This window comes from Nicotiana tabacum, chromosome 3 (assembly GCF_000715075.1).
Source record: "Nicotiana tabacum cultivar K326 chromosome 3, ASM71507v2, whole genome shotgun sequence".
Taxonomy (NCBI): domain Eukaryota; kingdom Viridiplantae; phylum Streptophyta; class Magnoliopsida; order Solanales; family Solanaceae; genus Nicotiana; species Nicotiana tabacum.
The window spans coordinates 30,580,672-30,597,139 of NC_134082.1; the positions used below are offsets into that span (position 1 = coordinate 30,580,672).

A 16,468-nucleotide genomic window follows, 5' to 3' on the forward strand; every position below is an offset into this window, starting at 1 on the left:
GCACTTTTAAGACATAATCTAAATAAATTTTAGACAAATCTAATTTTTATATCTATATAGTTATATATAGATTCACTCATCAACTCTCTTTCTATATTAGCTAGAAACATGGAGGTGAAATTTTTTTAAAAAAATATACATAATAGAAAGAAAATAAAAATATAAAAAAAATATAAATTGAGATAGCTTATGACTATTATACCTTGGGGTAGGTTAAAATATAAAATAAAGTAAAAAAAAATTACTTGAGATATAGAATTGGACAGATACATTTAGTTGATTGGAACTTGTGTGCAAAGTTTGGTTGTAATTTGGTATGTCTAAGTGTGATTCGGAGGCATTCGGTGAAGTTGGAATGTTTGGAAGTTAAGAGATAGATAAAACCACTAAGTTCCTTGGTTTGTAAGAGTCTAATAGTCAAAAACAATAGGAATGTCCTTAGGGACTATGTTGTTTCATGTAAGAACTCTCTTATTAACTAGTATTAATATATCCGTTTTTATCGTTTTAAAAAAAAAAGAAGTTAAGAGATGGATTTGATCTTCGATTCTTGATTTTGTCGTTATTTTTTAAAGTTTGAGCCCTGGAATAAGTTTGGATTATGTATTTGACTTGTTGGTATGTGTACTGGTCCGGTCGGTCGTCTAGAGTTCTAGCATCTCATTCCATGATTTGAGACGTCTCGTAGGTCCATTTGTTATTTATGACTTGCGGGTATGAGTGATTTTGGTCCCAAGTAGTTTGAAAGTGATTTGGAACACTTAGTCCCTAAATAGAAGCTTTAAGTTAGAAAAGTTGACTAATATTTGACTTTTCGGTAAACAGACTCGGAATCATATTTTTATGGTTCCAATAGGTTTGTATGATGATTTTGGACTTGTACGAATATTCCGATTCAATTTTAGAGGTTCCTACAAGAATTCAAAACACCATTTATTGAAAGTTTGCAATTTGAATAACTTAAAAGTTTATAAGTTTGAGTAAAGTTTGACTTTGATGTTATTGGACTTCGGTAGGTGTTTCAAGACTTTGGATAGGTTTGTATAGTTGAATTGAACTTGTGTGTAAAGTTTGAAAATTATCTGAAGTGTCTAAGTGTGATTCGCGCACTCTTTTGAAAGAATGAAGACTGAAGAATTTAAGAGATATTCTATTCGGTTTGAGCCGTAATTCCTTGTTGTGATGTTCACTTGGGTGTTTCAAGCCTTTGGGCAATTTCATATAGGGTATTTGGACTTGTAGGAATGATCGGATGGAGCCCGGAGGGACTCGGGTTACATGATGCAAAAATTCATCAATGGTCGTGATGGCACGTAACCTTTAAGACTAGGTGAGTCATTCACACAATAATACAAAACATCAAAATAATACACATAACTCTGAATTTTTAACATAAAATGCGGAATAAAGCCTCAATAAAGTCAAAACGTAGGTACATAAGTCAAGCTTCCCAAAACCAGGTAATACCGAGTCATGAGCTCTAAATAAAATACATAATGAGTCTCAATAAGTAAAATATTGTTTGAAAGTAATACAACAATATACAAATGAGGGAAGTCGACTCCAAGGGTCTGCGGCGTCCAGCAACACTACCTTGAATATTCTCGAACAGTCACAAGCTCACTCGTAAGATCCACTACCTCCAGCATCCGGATCTGCACAAAAATATGCAGAAGTGTAGTATGAGTACGAAACAACATGTACTCAATAAGTATCTTGACTAACCTCGGTATTGTACTGACGAGGTTCAAGTCATGTGATACTCACTAATCAGATAACCTGTGCAATATCTCAAATAACTGGCAACAATAATACAATGAGATGTAGTACTATCAACACGACGAAAACAAGAGTTATCAACTCAACACAGGTAAATCGTGTCTCACAAAGGAATTATCAGTCAAATAATAGAGGCATAGATTAGCATGTTAAAAACAACATGAATTCATGTATGGTGCATAACGAGCATGAATAATTCACTTGCTTAACCAGGAATGCCACCCCTATACTCCACATTTCATAAACAAGAATGTCACTCTTATTCCACCACACGTGCACAATCAAGATTAGCCCCCTTATTCCGCCACATGTACATAATCAAAAATAGCCACCCTTATTTTGTCACATGTATATATTCAAGAATAACCACCCTTATTCTGCCATATGTGCATAATAATAATCACAATTGCACGACAAAGATCTCGTGCCACAATATCATCACAAATTGTACGGCAAAATCTTGTGCCAACACCCAATTAATCCGCCCAACATTTCCACATGTGCTATAATCGTAACAAGGCAATATGCCAAATTACCATCAAAAGTTGTATGCTCATAAATTATCAACAAAGTGTACAAGGACATGATAATAATAAAATCGCGGATGAGAGTTCAACATATAAAGCATGACTATGGCCAAATTAGGTTAGCAATGATTCCACAAATACCCTCTTGGCCAATTAGAAAATTATAATCCTAACACATGATCTCTAGCATTAAAAGGTAAGCTCGTGTAGTCATACAAAGAATTACACATGTATTATAGAGAGCACACAATCAGATCAAGGCATAGTAGAAATCTAGAGTCTAATTCGGTCATTTTTCATACATAGCACCCGCATATATGCTCGTCACCTCGCATATACGTCACATCACATACATTACAATTAGACAAATAAGGTCTCAGTTTTAGAGTTATTCCTCACACAAGATTAGGTAAGATACTTACCTCAAATGACCAAATCAATCCTCCAAAATCGCCTTTCCTTTAGAAACCACTTCTGAACAACTCGAATATGGCCAAAAATAACTCAATAATGTCAAATAAAGCCATAGAAAACAATCCCAAATAATAAAGCTTCGATCTTTAATCAAATTCACAAAAGTCATAAAGAGTCAACCCGAGACCACACAGTCAAAATTCGAGTCAAGGGCTAAATCTATACATAAACCCCATGAGTTCAAATATATGATTAGATTCTAAAACTAAGTCAAAATCAACTCTCAATTTTCTAAATTTTATTCTCTTAAGTTGTAGACAAAAGCCCAAAATTTTTCTTTAAAAATCTAAGTTTTAGATGTAGAAATTCATGGGGATTCAAGATATAAAGCCAAATCCAAGTGAAAATTGCTTACCTCCAATATAGTAGTAAATATTATAACGCCTTGACCTTGGGGAGCGGGACCAACGCTTGACCGAGGTGACCCAGTCAAGCAAGCCTACTTGATGCTTACTACTAACCTTGACCATGATATTTAAGTAGAAAAGACATGAGATAGTCAACCGAGAAGATAGGGATAAAAAACATCGATTCTGTTAATTAAGCAGTTTCATAGATGGATGACAAAATAATATAACCCGTAGTTTATAAGTGTAAGTAAATAACAAAATGACATTTATAGTTCCTCCATACATACATGACCAACAGTGTCTACGTGGCCTCTAGACTAACATGAGAAAAATATGAAAGTAGCGTTGACAAGACCACAGATGTACCGCAAAATAATGTACGATGATCAATACAACATAAGGTCCCAGATATAGATTAGGGCTCACCAAAATCTGCTAGGGGGGGCATGCTCTTATCAAGAATCTGTGTCATCTGCTGAGGTACCACCAATATCCATTAATGATGTAGCGTCCCCGACAAAAAGGGTACATATGGGATAGTACTAGTATGTACAGCTAAGTACCGTCATATGGAATGAAATGTCATAACGAGGAGAGAAAAGCAGGCAAATAGGGAGAACATCAATAGTAATGAAAATGCCATGTTAAAACATAAGGGGGGGAGCGTAATATGAGTGAAATCCATAAATAAACATTAACATCTTAGTTTGGGAGATTTTTAGTTACCGACATACCCACCATGGCATGGAGTCCGATCTCCACCCGAGCTGCTAAGCCATCCCACCACAATGTGTGTGGATTGACGTGTCTAAAGTCACCATTTGTGCGGAAACACATCCAATTTCAGACAAACCGACTATGTCGTCTCTTCACAATGTCGTGTGGGTTGATGTGGTCTTTGCTAGCAATCAATCCATCCCAATTAAGGGAACATATCTCATCATAATGCAAAGGGAATTTGTTGCCCAATCTTCTCCTACACTAGTACCTATAGTTGTTGGGTATAGGTATTTACAACCTATACCTACTTGATTACATAGCAATACTCCCAAAACATTTTATTTAATCGTTTCATAAAACCTTTTCTTTTCATTTGTCCCTTGGGCATACATCATCATTCTCATTTTGACAAAAGGGGCACATTCCATCCTGATACTTTCATTTCATTCTCTTTTTGTAGACTATTAAAAGACATCCAAAATCATTAAAGTGTTGGTAAACCTTGGCTTCAAATTCATGAGTACATAAGAGCTTAAAATACTTGAAATAACTTTAACAAAATAGCATAGTGGTTGCAATTGAAAATCATGAATTGAACTCATAACTTGTCACGATCCAAAATCCTAACCACGGGACCGTGATGACGCTTAACATTTGTTTGCTAGGCAAGCCAACATTAGCTAAAAAATGAGCCGGTTTAACAATTTAAAAGCAAAATATTAAGAATTAAAGGCTGAAGTACTCTGAAATACATATAATACAACCATAAGTAACGCTATCTATGCTAATCCCAGAAATCTGGAGCCATAAGTGCATGAGTGACTAGAATGCTACAAATAAAGTCTGAAATGAAACACAACTATCCGAAATTAAATATATAGTAAACAAGATAAGAAGGAAACTTCAGGGACTGCGAATGTCGTCGTGTAGCTCTACCTCAAGTTTCCTAGATAGATCTTGTCCAAGCAATCTCCTCTATACTGCTAAGTCCAACTCTGGGATCTGCACAAGAAGTGCAGAAGTGTAGTATGAGTACAACCGACCCTATGTACTCTGTAAGTGTCGAGTCTAACTTCGACGATGTAGTGATGAGGCTATGACAAGACAATCACTATAAACTTGTACGAGTAACAAATAGAAGACAACAGAAATATAGAGAAATCAGATAAATTCATAAGAATGGGACCATAAGGTCAATAATACAGGGCCCCAGAATAACATCATATCGTAATCTCATATCACAGTATGAAAAACAAAACACCATAGCTACAAATAGTTACAACACAAAATTTCCCTGTAGCAGCATGCAACCCGACCTATTACCAGAACAACATCTGTCGCAGTGAGTAACCCAATCACAATATCATTTCAATATCTGTTGCAGCGAGTAACCCAATCCCAATATCATTTTATTTCCATTTTGTTGCAGCGTACAACCCGTTCAAAATATAATTTCATTAACATTAACAACTCAACCAACTCCAAAATCACAACATAAAAAGGAACTAGAGCGTATAAATTATGATGGAAATACGAGTAGAAATAGAGAACACCCAACAACTCAAATCCATAAAGTATCCTCACATCGTAGGAAAACATGAACCCCAACAAGTCATTAACGAAAGAATAGCCAAGGGCACAAACAATTGAATATAACATAATAAATTGCAACAAGTAACATGTAAAGGCAATAAAGGTAGGTAAATGCGTGAAACATTAAAGACGTCCACTTCATACAGGTGAGAACATATAGTAGGTAAAGCAAATAATAAACAAGGAACGAATAAATAGAAACACATAACAAATAAATGGTCGGTAACAAGTAAGGGCATAAATAACAAGTAAAGACATGTAGCAATTAAAGCATGTAACAAGATATAACATGGAATAAATGTGTAACGACCCAACCAATCGTCTTTAGTATTTTAGCCTTGTTCCCCTATTTATTACCTCCTCTATGTTAAATTGTGATTATGTAACTTGTCGGGGTGGTTGGTTTGGTTTCGGGTGAGTTTTGGAGTGAATTGGGATACTTAGTCCCAAAGTTGGAAGCTTAAGTTGAAAAAGTTGACTGGAGTTTGACTTTTGTATAGACGACTCCGAAATGGAGTTTTGATAATTCCAATAGCTTCGTATGATATTCTTGGACTTAGTCATATGTCTAGGTCCATTGGTTGGTTTGAGGCATTTTGGCGAAAGTTGGAAAGTTGAAAGTTTGACTAAGGATTGACTATCGGGTCCAGATTGTGATTCCGGGAGTTGGTATAGGTCTATTGTGTGATTTGGGACTGGTCTGGAAAATTTAAGGTCATTCGAAATTGGTTTGGTATGGTTCGACATTAGTTTTAGAAGTTAGAGGTTCATTAGTTCAATAGGCTTGAATTGGTGTGCGATTCGTAGATTTGATATTGTTGTTGTAATTTTAGGCCACGAGTAGCTTTGTTATGTGTTTTGAGACTTGATGGTTGATCACGCCCAACTCTAGTCCTAAAAAGAATAAGCGGTAGCTGCAAATATAATCTGGTCTAAAAGTTCGGAGTCGAATCCCACAAAGAACTAAGGTTTATCTACAACTATTCACTATCACCAAGAAGACAAGTTTGAACAATTCCTAAGTTATAAATATAAAAATTCTTATGTCTATCTAATTAACCAACAAATTAAAGGAGTGAATTAATAATTAAAGATACTAGGGTTGGAGACAAGATTAAGGATGTCTCGAGTTATGATTTCCTCAATTGTCGAAATCCTTCCCACTACGTCTCCTATAATTTTACCTAATTATTCTCTACTGATCGTGAGCACTTCGGGTATCATAATTCTCTCCCGAGCAACTACCATAATTTACTAGATATATTCTTCAGAACTATGCTAGCTGGTACAATCTTACCGCTCACTATGAACACGTCAAGGCTTTGTTATTTCTAAACCCACCTTTAAACCTGCCGTATTAATTCCTCGTATACGTTAGGAGTGATGTTGTTCAACAACTACCTAAATATGTACTATTTCCCAAGCAATTCATAATAAATATGCACAGTCAATTGATGGCCATTCAATCAACAAAAATAAGCACGTAGTTGAACTAGTAAAGAAATTCAAAAGCTAAATTATATTCAATCTTAACAAGAATTCATCCTCCAAATGGTTCTATCAAAACCCTAAATAATAAATTAGCTACTCATAGTAGTATGTGAAAATACAATACTAAAATTCATAACCAACAATTATAAACATGAAGAAGAAAGGAAAAACTCGTGGTTGAATCTTCCTCCTTACTCCTAGTGGATTCTTGCCTCCAAAGGCGTTGTGTAACCCTACAATAGTGTCTCATACTCAAACAATTCTATAAAAATCTGTTTAGCGTGTATTTATATAACCTAGGTAGGGTGGAGGGACGTCCAATACAATCCCATCCAATCTCGGATAGGAGAGCTAAAATTCATGTCTGCCTTCGCGTGTCGCGCGCCCATGGATGCGGACTTAGCTTTTGAAATTTTTTCATTTCACGAAGAGATCCGTGCCTTCGATTCACTTCACTATTTTGTGCCTTCAGTTTTCTCCTCTTTCACGTCCATCTTCGTGCCATGCACGAGATTGGACGAGCTCTCAATTCTTTCCATCTCTTCCTTTTGTGTCAAATTGTTATTTTTTGATCATTTATCATCCAAAATCATTCCTACACTTAAAAAATATATAATGAGCATATTTCACTTCAAAAATCACGTAATCTCTCGCGACTCATACAAGATAATATGCAAATATACTAAAAAATATGCACTTTTCATCATTTATCAATGGTATGTTTGGACGGGGTCCCGGGGGCCCGAGTTGTGATTTGAATTGAATCCGGATTTGTTTTGGCCTTCGAAGATTTTCAATGCCTGTTGAGTTCTTATGAAATCGCACTTGCAATGGTATGGCCGCAGGTGTGGCACCGCAGGCGGCCTTTGAGCTGCAGAAGCGAGATTATGCCTGGTGAACTGTGTTCGTAGGTGCGGAGGTTCATGCGCAGGTGCACAATCGCATATGCGGTTATCTTTTGCCGAAGCAGAGTTTTGCCTAATGGCTTGGGACCGCAGGTGTGAGTATTCTCTATAGAAGTGCTTTTGGTCCGTAGAAGCATAAATTGCTGGGCTTTAGTGTGGCCACATCTGCAGAGACGTAGAAGCGACCAAATGTTTGCAAAAGCGGAATAACTGGGCAAAAATAGTGGAGATAGAGGGTTTTGTTCCATTTTCACATTGTGAGTTAGAGAGCTCGATTTTGGGCGAATTTGGAGGGCATTTTCAAGGATTGGATTGGGGTAAGTATTTTTCACTCATATTTTCTTATTATTAATGATCCCACCATTGTTTTTATTATTTAATTAGTGTTTTGAGTTGAAGAAATTGGAGAATATAGCGAACACTTCCTAAACTATAAATTGAGGGTTTGAATGTTGATTTGAGGTTAGAATTGGATAATATTAGTATGGTTGGACTCATATAAGAATAGATGTTCTGATTTTGTAAATTTTGTCAGCTTCCGAAAAGCGGGCCCCGGGTAGACCTTTTGAGTTGACTTTTTGATTTTCTTTAAAGATTGCAACTTTATTATACACAATCATTTTCTATGGTTTGTATTTATGGTATTAAGTTATTTTGTCTAGACTCGAGCTGTTCGGAGTTGGATATTCGCGGGAAAGGCTTACTAGTGGGTTGATTTAGCTTGTTTGAGGTAAGTATCCTGCCTAACTTTGTGTGGGGGATCTACTCCTTAGGATTTGGGTTGAACGTGCTATTTGTGTTATGTGGAAGACGTGTACGCGAGGTGACGAGTGTATATAAGGGCTAAATGTTGTATTTGGCTGGTTTAGGTTATTTAAACTCTTTCCATACCTTTAATTGAATTGTCATAACATGTTATATCTTTCATTGTTAATCTACCCTCACATGTGTTAATCTACCCTTACACTCTTTATTTGATATTGTTAATAATTGTTCTACATTGTTATTTTTCTCTTATATGCTTTAGTTGATGTTATTGCCTTCCTTATTGTCTTGTTACTTCTTTAATTGTTGAATTACTTTACTTAGAGTTGTATTTCATGAAATATCTTCTTGTTGAGTTATTGGTGTTGAAGTTGTAAAAGCCATTAATTACATTGAAGTGAAGTTGTTAATTGTTGAGATATATTTCTTGTTGAGCCATGGGTTATTTGTTGTGGAAACATTGATATTGTTGACTTTGTAGCAAGATGTGGCATATGGGCACTTGTAGTGCGAGTTCTGATTGTGTTGTGATATTGATACGCATGCGGTGGTATTTCTGTATGCATGTTAGGCTTACCTAGTCTTAGAGACTATGTGTCATCATGACATCCTAAGGTGGGAAATTAGGGTCATGATAAGTTGGTATCAGTTCTCTAGGTTCATAGGTTTTGCGAGTCATAAGCAGGTTTAGTAGAGTCTTGCAGATTGGTACGAAGATGTCTGTACTTATCTTCGAGAGGCTGCGAAACTGTTAGGAAAAATCCGCTTCTTTGATTCCTTATCAAGCAAATTTATTGACTTCGAAATCTGAATCTTTGTCTTTCTATTCTCTCATAGATGGTGAGGAGTCCCACTACTAGATCCGACGATCGGACACCCACCCCCTACTAGAGCCGCGAGAGGCCAGGGCCAGGGTAGAGGATAAGGAGGGGCACATGGTGTAGCTAGAGCACCTTCCCGAGCAGGGACTGAGGAGATCTTAAAGGGGCCTTACATTCTTCCCCACTTGGGATTCGTCCTCGAATGTTGGATCTTAGCATTCTTCATCCTTAGAACGAGTACTTAGTTTTTTTTGCTACTTATTCATCTTCTTTAGTTTCTCAAACCTTAATCGACTTCCCGATGAACTTACAAGACCTAGCTATATCCTCCTTAATCCTAAACCATCATTTTAATCCTTCATAAATTACCCTCAATCCTTGGTGTTTCAAAATTTGACTAACTCCTTAAATTTCCAAAAATCTTGGCAGAATTTTCCCTATATTTGGGCCTATCCGCCTGTTAGAGAACCACAAAAATCAATCCGAACAACACACCCATAGCTCAATGAAGCATCATTGACGAGCGCAAAACACACACTTAAATTCTGCTTGCTAATCAAATATAGTATAGTATAATATACACAGGGACTGGATTTAAATAGTATTCTCGTAGTTTGTAGCTCAATTGCTATCCAAGATGATCAACAATTGAGAGTTATAATATGTCTAACTAATATTAACTAAGAATCTAAAGCTATTGAGTAATGACAATCGAAACAAGGAATAAGCAAAGAAGGTTATCAATGGGAGAAGATAGGGTTTTGATGGGATTGGTGCAAGATAAGTGTTTGGGATCTCACTCCAGATAATTCGCTTCTAATGTTCAAGTGAGTCTCCCAAATTAACTTAATTATTAGTTCAAGTGTTCAGATAAAACTCCTATCTCGATTAAGTCTTAACTTCACAAGATGAACTAATTTAAGCTCGGTGAAGATATGCAAGAATTCATAGTGGATTGATCTTTAGGAGAACCTCTCTCGATTATCTTCCTAACTAGGTTTAATCACTGATTCAACTAGCCTCTTTCGATTACTAAGAAGAATTAATGAACTCAAATAACAATATAATGCAAAGATATCACAAGTTTTGCCTCTGTCGATTACATGAACTAGTGAATATAGATGCAACAATTAAATTATCCAAAACAATTCAATACATAAAATTATAGTTATATTCTGCAAACAATCATCAATACACCCAATCCATCAAACCCTAATGGTAACTACCCCATAGATACAGAGTAATTCATCACAAATATGTTTAAAGTATAGGATAATATTAAACGATCTAACTCGGGTCTTGAGTGAGGAATGGATGATGAAATCCTTGTGCTTGTGTTCTTTCCACTCCTTCTTAGCCTCCTTAGGTCTAATATATGTCAAAAGTCAAAGAAATAATGTTTTCCCATGTATTTATACCAAGTAGGGTCGGACCTATATGAAATCACCCTTTCCTAGCAAAAATCGAAAAATTACTCTGTAAAAAATGCACAGGCGTGCTGCATGGGGCGACGCGCCAAGCGGGACAGCAATGAGTATTATCAAGGGGACTTGCACGTTTGTAACAAGCAGCTTTTGTATAGCCACGATTCCCCACGCGCCGCGTCACGCACCGTGGCTATAGGATTTTCTCAGAATACGGCTTTTCGCTTGTGTTTTGACGTCCAGACTTGGTCCTTGACCCCCGAATACGATCCTGCTTAATTCCTTGGGCTTTACTCAAACTTCAAAGCTCCAAATAGATGGAATTACCTCCATAACATCTATATAGCTTGGAATCACTCCTACAAGGCATAAAACACACAATAAGTGCAAAACACTACCAATTAAAACGCAACACAATTAAAGTGCAGTGAATTAAAGTGCAATAAGCGATTCTAATACGTAATTATAGTCTACCATTAAGTACAATATCGTAACATGCTCGCCTCAAGATTTGACTCAAAAGCACCAAGAATTTTTATAACCCGCTCACTTACTCTAACACAGAGGTCAAATATTACCTTTCCTTTATGAATCAAGTGCCACTCATATAACGATAGAGAGTAATTCCACACATAATAAAATTAAGAGCAATTAGGAACTCAATATTGAAAGAATTCTCTCACTCTTAGAAACAATATTCATGTGCCACAAACGATGTACCATAGGCTTGCACGTAGTGTACTACTCTACTAATTAAGGTCATTCAGTCAAGGATCAAGTAGGACTTCATTTGGTTGTAATGTAGGCTGCGGGATAGATAGGATACATTTGGATATAAGAGTGACCACACCTTCCTAAGCACTTTAATACATGTACTTAATCGTTCAAAACCCCATACTTATGTCAAACCATAACTCCATCTTCACATCAATATACATCAACTCCCTAATTCTTTAAGCACAATTACATCAAGAATTACCACTATCAAGGAATATTTTTCACAATCATACACTTATTATTTTTTTGCTGCTCTTTTCGATTCAAGTGGATCTTTCTTTTTCAAAACAATGCACCTTTCTCCTATTTTAATGGTTCCACTCAAAAACGAAACCACCACCCCACACTTTAACTTTTACAAAGTTCATAAAAAATTCAAGTGCACACAAGAGGTAAAAAGTTCAAATAGATGGTCACTTCAAACGAATGGGTAAGGCTTGTAATGTGGTTGCCAAAATAGGATTACATGCTCAAAGGGGTTAACTAAGATACATAACAATTATGTGGGTAGAAGCATATAACTGGCTCAACAAAGAAACACCTATATCACTTTCAAGACTGAATAAAACTACTATTTTGCTTTGCAAACACACGGGGCAAGTTCTAAACATCAAATGCAAGACAATGAATAATATAAAACCTCATGCACACATGGCACATAACTCACTCAGTATCAGACTATCAAGACACTTTAGTCAAAGCAGTTAAGTAAAGTTAAGATCATACAATTTAAGGTACTTATACAAGAGTCAAAAATTGGGCCTAAGCATCACAACTAAAACACTCACTATTCTCAAGACATAATAAAGTCAAGAGATATTGCCTTCTATTCAAATCATAGCACAAGGTTTCCTGATCCTAAAAAAAAACTAAGTACACCTGGTTCAAATAAAACTCTTGAAAAAGAACCGCAACACAAAGAAAAACCAAGGGGAACTTGTTACACTACCTAACAAAAGAAAATCTTTTTGTCTTTTACCTTCGACTTTAATCCCTCAAGAAACCTGTCGATGAATTCGGGAAAAAATGATTTTTTTTTAAAATTTTAATGTTTTTTTTTCAATTTTCTCTATCTACTACAACTACTAAAACTAACAAAATAAACACATATACATACAAACATACATATGGCATGTACCTATGACACATAATTAAAAAGCATAAGATAAAGGAAACTTCCCTGAACATCTAGTCAGGTCGGAATCGAAGTCGGGATCCATTCCTCTCGCCCGAACTAAAGCACACATCCATGCAAACAACATCTTCTCAGCCTTCTTGGGGTACACCCCACACTTATCTTTCTCCCTCACCATAGCCTTCTCTTTCGAGCCCTTCACTATCCACTCAACACTTGCAGCTACTTTTTCTTTTTGTGCCCCATTTGCTATATTCATCTCAAAAGTCTTAGTCTCCTCACCCACTCTAAGCATGATTTTTCTCTCATGTATATCTAATATAGATCTACCCGTTGCCAAGAATGGTCTTCCTAGGATGAGGGGAACCTCCTTGTTTTCCTCCATATTCACCACATAAAATCCACATGAAATACGAATTTATCCACCCGAACTAACACGTCTTCCACTATCCCCTTGGGTATTATGGTCATTTGGTGGCAATCTGCCAACTGCAAGGATATGGGTGCAGACCTTATCTCTACAATTTCCTTCTCCAATTTCCTGTAGATAGACAGAGGCATTAAATTAATTGAAGCACCATAATCACATAAGAATTTATCAAAATGAATAGTTACTACAGAGCAAGGTATAGTAAAACTCCCTGGATCTCCACACTTTTATAGGAGTTTATTTTGCAATATCGCATTGCAATGCTCTGTAAGCTTGGCCACTGAGGTTTCCTCTATCTTCCTTTTCTTCGTAAGGATGTCTTTCAATAATTTGGCATAAACAGGCATATGTGAGAGCACTTATGTGAATAGTAAGTTTGCATGAACTTGTTTCAGCACATCCAGAAATCTCCCAAACTGCTTGTCCAACTTTTCTCTACTTTGCTTTTGCGGAAATGGTAGAGCAGGCATATACTTGCTCTCCTCAGGTTTCTCCCTTCTTGAGTTTTCATCCTTCTTTTTCTTCTCAGCTTTCATCTGACCTTTCTTCTTCTTATCAACATCACTTTTCATTTGCTCCCCACTTTCTTTTTCAAGTCTCACCAACTTTTTGGATTGGGGTGAGTTCTTTCAACACTTGCCCACATCTCAAAGTTACAACATTTACTGTTTCTTTGGGATTTCTTTCAGTATCAGCAGGAAGAGCTCCTAGAATCCTCTCAGACAATAGAGTGGCTAGCTGCCTAATCTGTCTTTCCAGGTTTCGAAAACCCGTGCCTAGTTCTTTGATAGCTGCACCATGTTTCTGTATAGCTAAGCTATGAGCTTCAAGTCTCTCATCAGTTTTGATAATAAAAGCCTTCATTAGATCTTCCATGCTAGACTGAGTAGGCTGTTGAGGCTGAAATTGCTGCCTTTGCTGATTCATAAAACTCGGAGCTCCTTGTCCCTGGGGTTTGGGGTTGTTCTATTGCCAAGCACTCGTACTACCCCCAGGTGAACTCCATGAAAAACCGGGGTAACACTAACCCATTACATTATAATTTCCCACATCATTCACTTCCTTAGTTGAGGCTTGACACTCATGAGTAGATTATCCTCTTTCGCATATATTACAAACTGCGTGAGGCTCATTTTGTATCGAGGCTAAGGTCAGCTTTCGTATTTGTTTGGCCATAGAATCAAGTTGTACCTACACAGATGTATTAGTATCAACTTGGTGGACACCAGTTGATTTTCTACTTTTAGCACTCTTTGAGGGCTACTGATTTGCATCTTCAGATCACTCATCAAGAATTATAACTATTTCCTTTGGAGTCTTCTTCATCAACGGGCCTCCAGCTGCATTGCTCAATGTTCTATGTGAGGCTGGTGTCAATCCATCCCAAAAGTCCTGGAGTTGCATCCAGAGTTCAAATTCTGCTATGTTGACACTTTCTGACTATCTCCTTAAACCTTTCCCATGCTTCAAAAATAGTTTCAGTCTCTTTCTGGCAGAAGCTATGGATTTCTCTTCTAAACTTGCCCACTTTAGCTAATGAGAAATATTTTTCAAGAAATTTCTGGTCATCTTATCCCATGTTCTAATTGATCCCATGGGCAAGCTTTGAAGCCAATACTTTGCATCATCTTTGAGTGTAAAGAGGAATTCCCTTAAGTAGACTGAATCCTGTGACACCCCATTGTATTGAAAGGTGTTCATAATCTCCTCTAAGTCCATCAGATGTGTGTTTGGATATTCGTTCATCGTACCTCTAAAAACACAACAGTTCTGAAGGGTTTGAAGCAACCCTTGCATCAACTCGAAATTGTTAGCTACAATTGGAGGTGGTCTAACACTTGACAATCCTTGGTTATAGACCGGTCTTGCATAATCGCCTAGTGATCTCCCAGGACGGGAGCTATATTTCCAAACTAATCTACAACCAAGGGTTGATTTTGAGCAATTCTCCGACCACTCTTTTCTTCATAAATAATCTATGCATCTATAATAGCTGCTTCCTCAGCATTCCGTGTAGCTTTTTCTCGTTGTTGGGTTGCCTCTCTTGCAGCCAAATCGATATTATCATCACCGTTTTTGGCCATAGTTTCTTGGGTTGAGGATTGCCCAACATTTTCTAACTTCTCGATGAGATCTCTTTCTTTCCTCACCTGTCGTAGTTGTTTTTCTAACTTTGGCTCATATGGTAGCACTTCTTTCGCAAAAGCTTGAGTCATACACCAATCTTAACATGTAACCTACACACAATCAAGGAACACCAACCGTAAAAAAAAAATTTAAAATAAAAAAATTCCTAAATTAGCACGACAAACTATTTCAAACACTATTGATTGCCAATTCTGGCAACGCCTCCAAAATTTGATGAGCGCAAAACACACACTTAAATTTTGCTCACTAATCAAATATAGTATAGTATAATATCGTATTCACATGGATTAGATTTAAACATTATTCTCGTAGTTTCTACCTCAATTGCTATCCAAGATGATCAACAGTTGAGAGTTATAAGATGTCTAACTAAAATTAACTAAGAATCTAAAGCTATTGACTAATGACAATCAAAACAAGGAGTAAGCAAAGAACGTTATCAGTGGGAGAAGAAAGGGTTTTTATGGGATAGGTGCAAGATAATTGTTTGGGATCTAACTCTAAATAATTCGCTTCTAATGTTCAAGTGAATCTCTCGAATTCACTAAATTATTACTTCAAACGTTTAGCAAAAACTCCTCTCTCGATTAAGTCTTAACCTCACAAGATGAACCAATTTAAGCTCGATGAAGATATATTCGTAATGGATTGGTCTTTAGGAGAACCTCTCTCGATTATCCTCCTAACTAGGTTTAATCACTGATTCAACTAGCCTCTTTCTATTACTAAAAAGAATTAATGAACTCAACCAACAATATAATGCAAAGATATCACAAGTTATGCCTCTATCGATTACAAGAACTAGTGAATGTAGATGCAATAATTAAATCATCCAAAATAATTCAATACATAAAACTAGAGTTATATTCCACAAACAATCATCAATACACCCAATCCATCAAACCCTAAATGTAACTACTCCATATTTATAATTCATCACAAATATGTTTAAAATATAGGAAAATATAAAACGATCCAAACTTGGGTCTTAAGTGAGGAATGAATGATGAAATCCTTGTGCTCGTGTTCTTCCCACTCCTCTTTAGCCTCCTTAGGTCTAAAATATGTCAAAAGTCTAGGAAATAACAATTTTCCATGTATTTATACAAAGGTGGGTCGGGCCTAGGCG

General features: G+C 36.5%; 1 non-coding gene across 1 annotated transcript; it reads left to right on the forward strand.

The window, feature by feature from the left end:
- Positions 1-14,606: 14,606 nt before the first annotated feature.
- On the forward strand, positions 14,607-14,713 carry LOC142179747 (small nucleolar RNA R71). Its single transcript, XR_012708284.1, has one exon. It is a non-coding gene; the product is annotated as a small nucleolar RNA R71 (small nucleolar RNA).
- Positions 14,714-16,468: the final 1,755 nt, after the last annotated feature.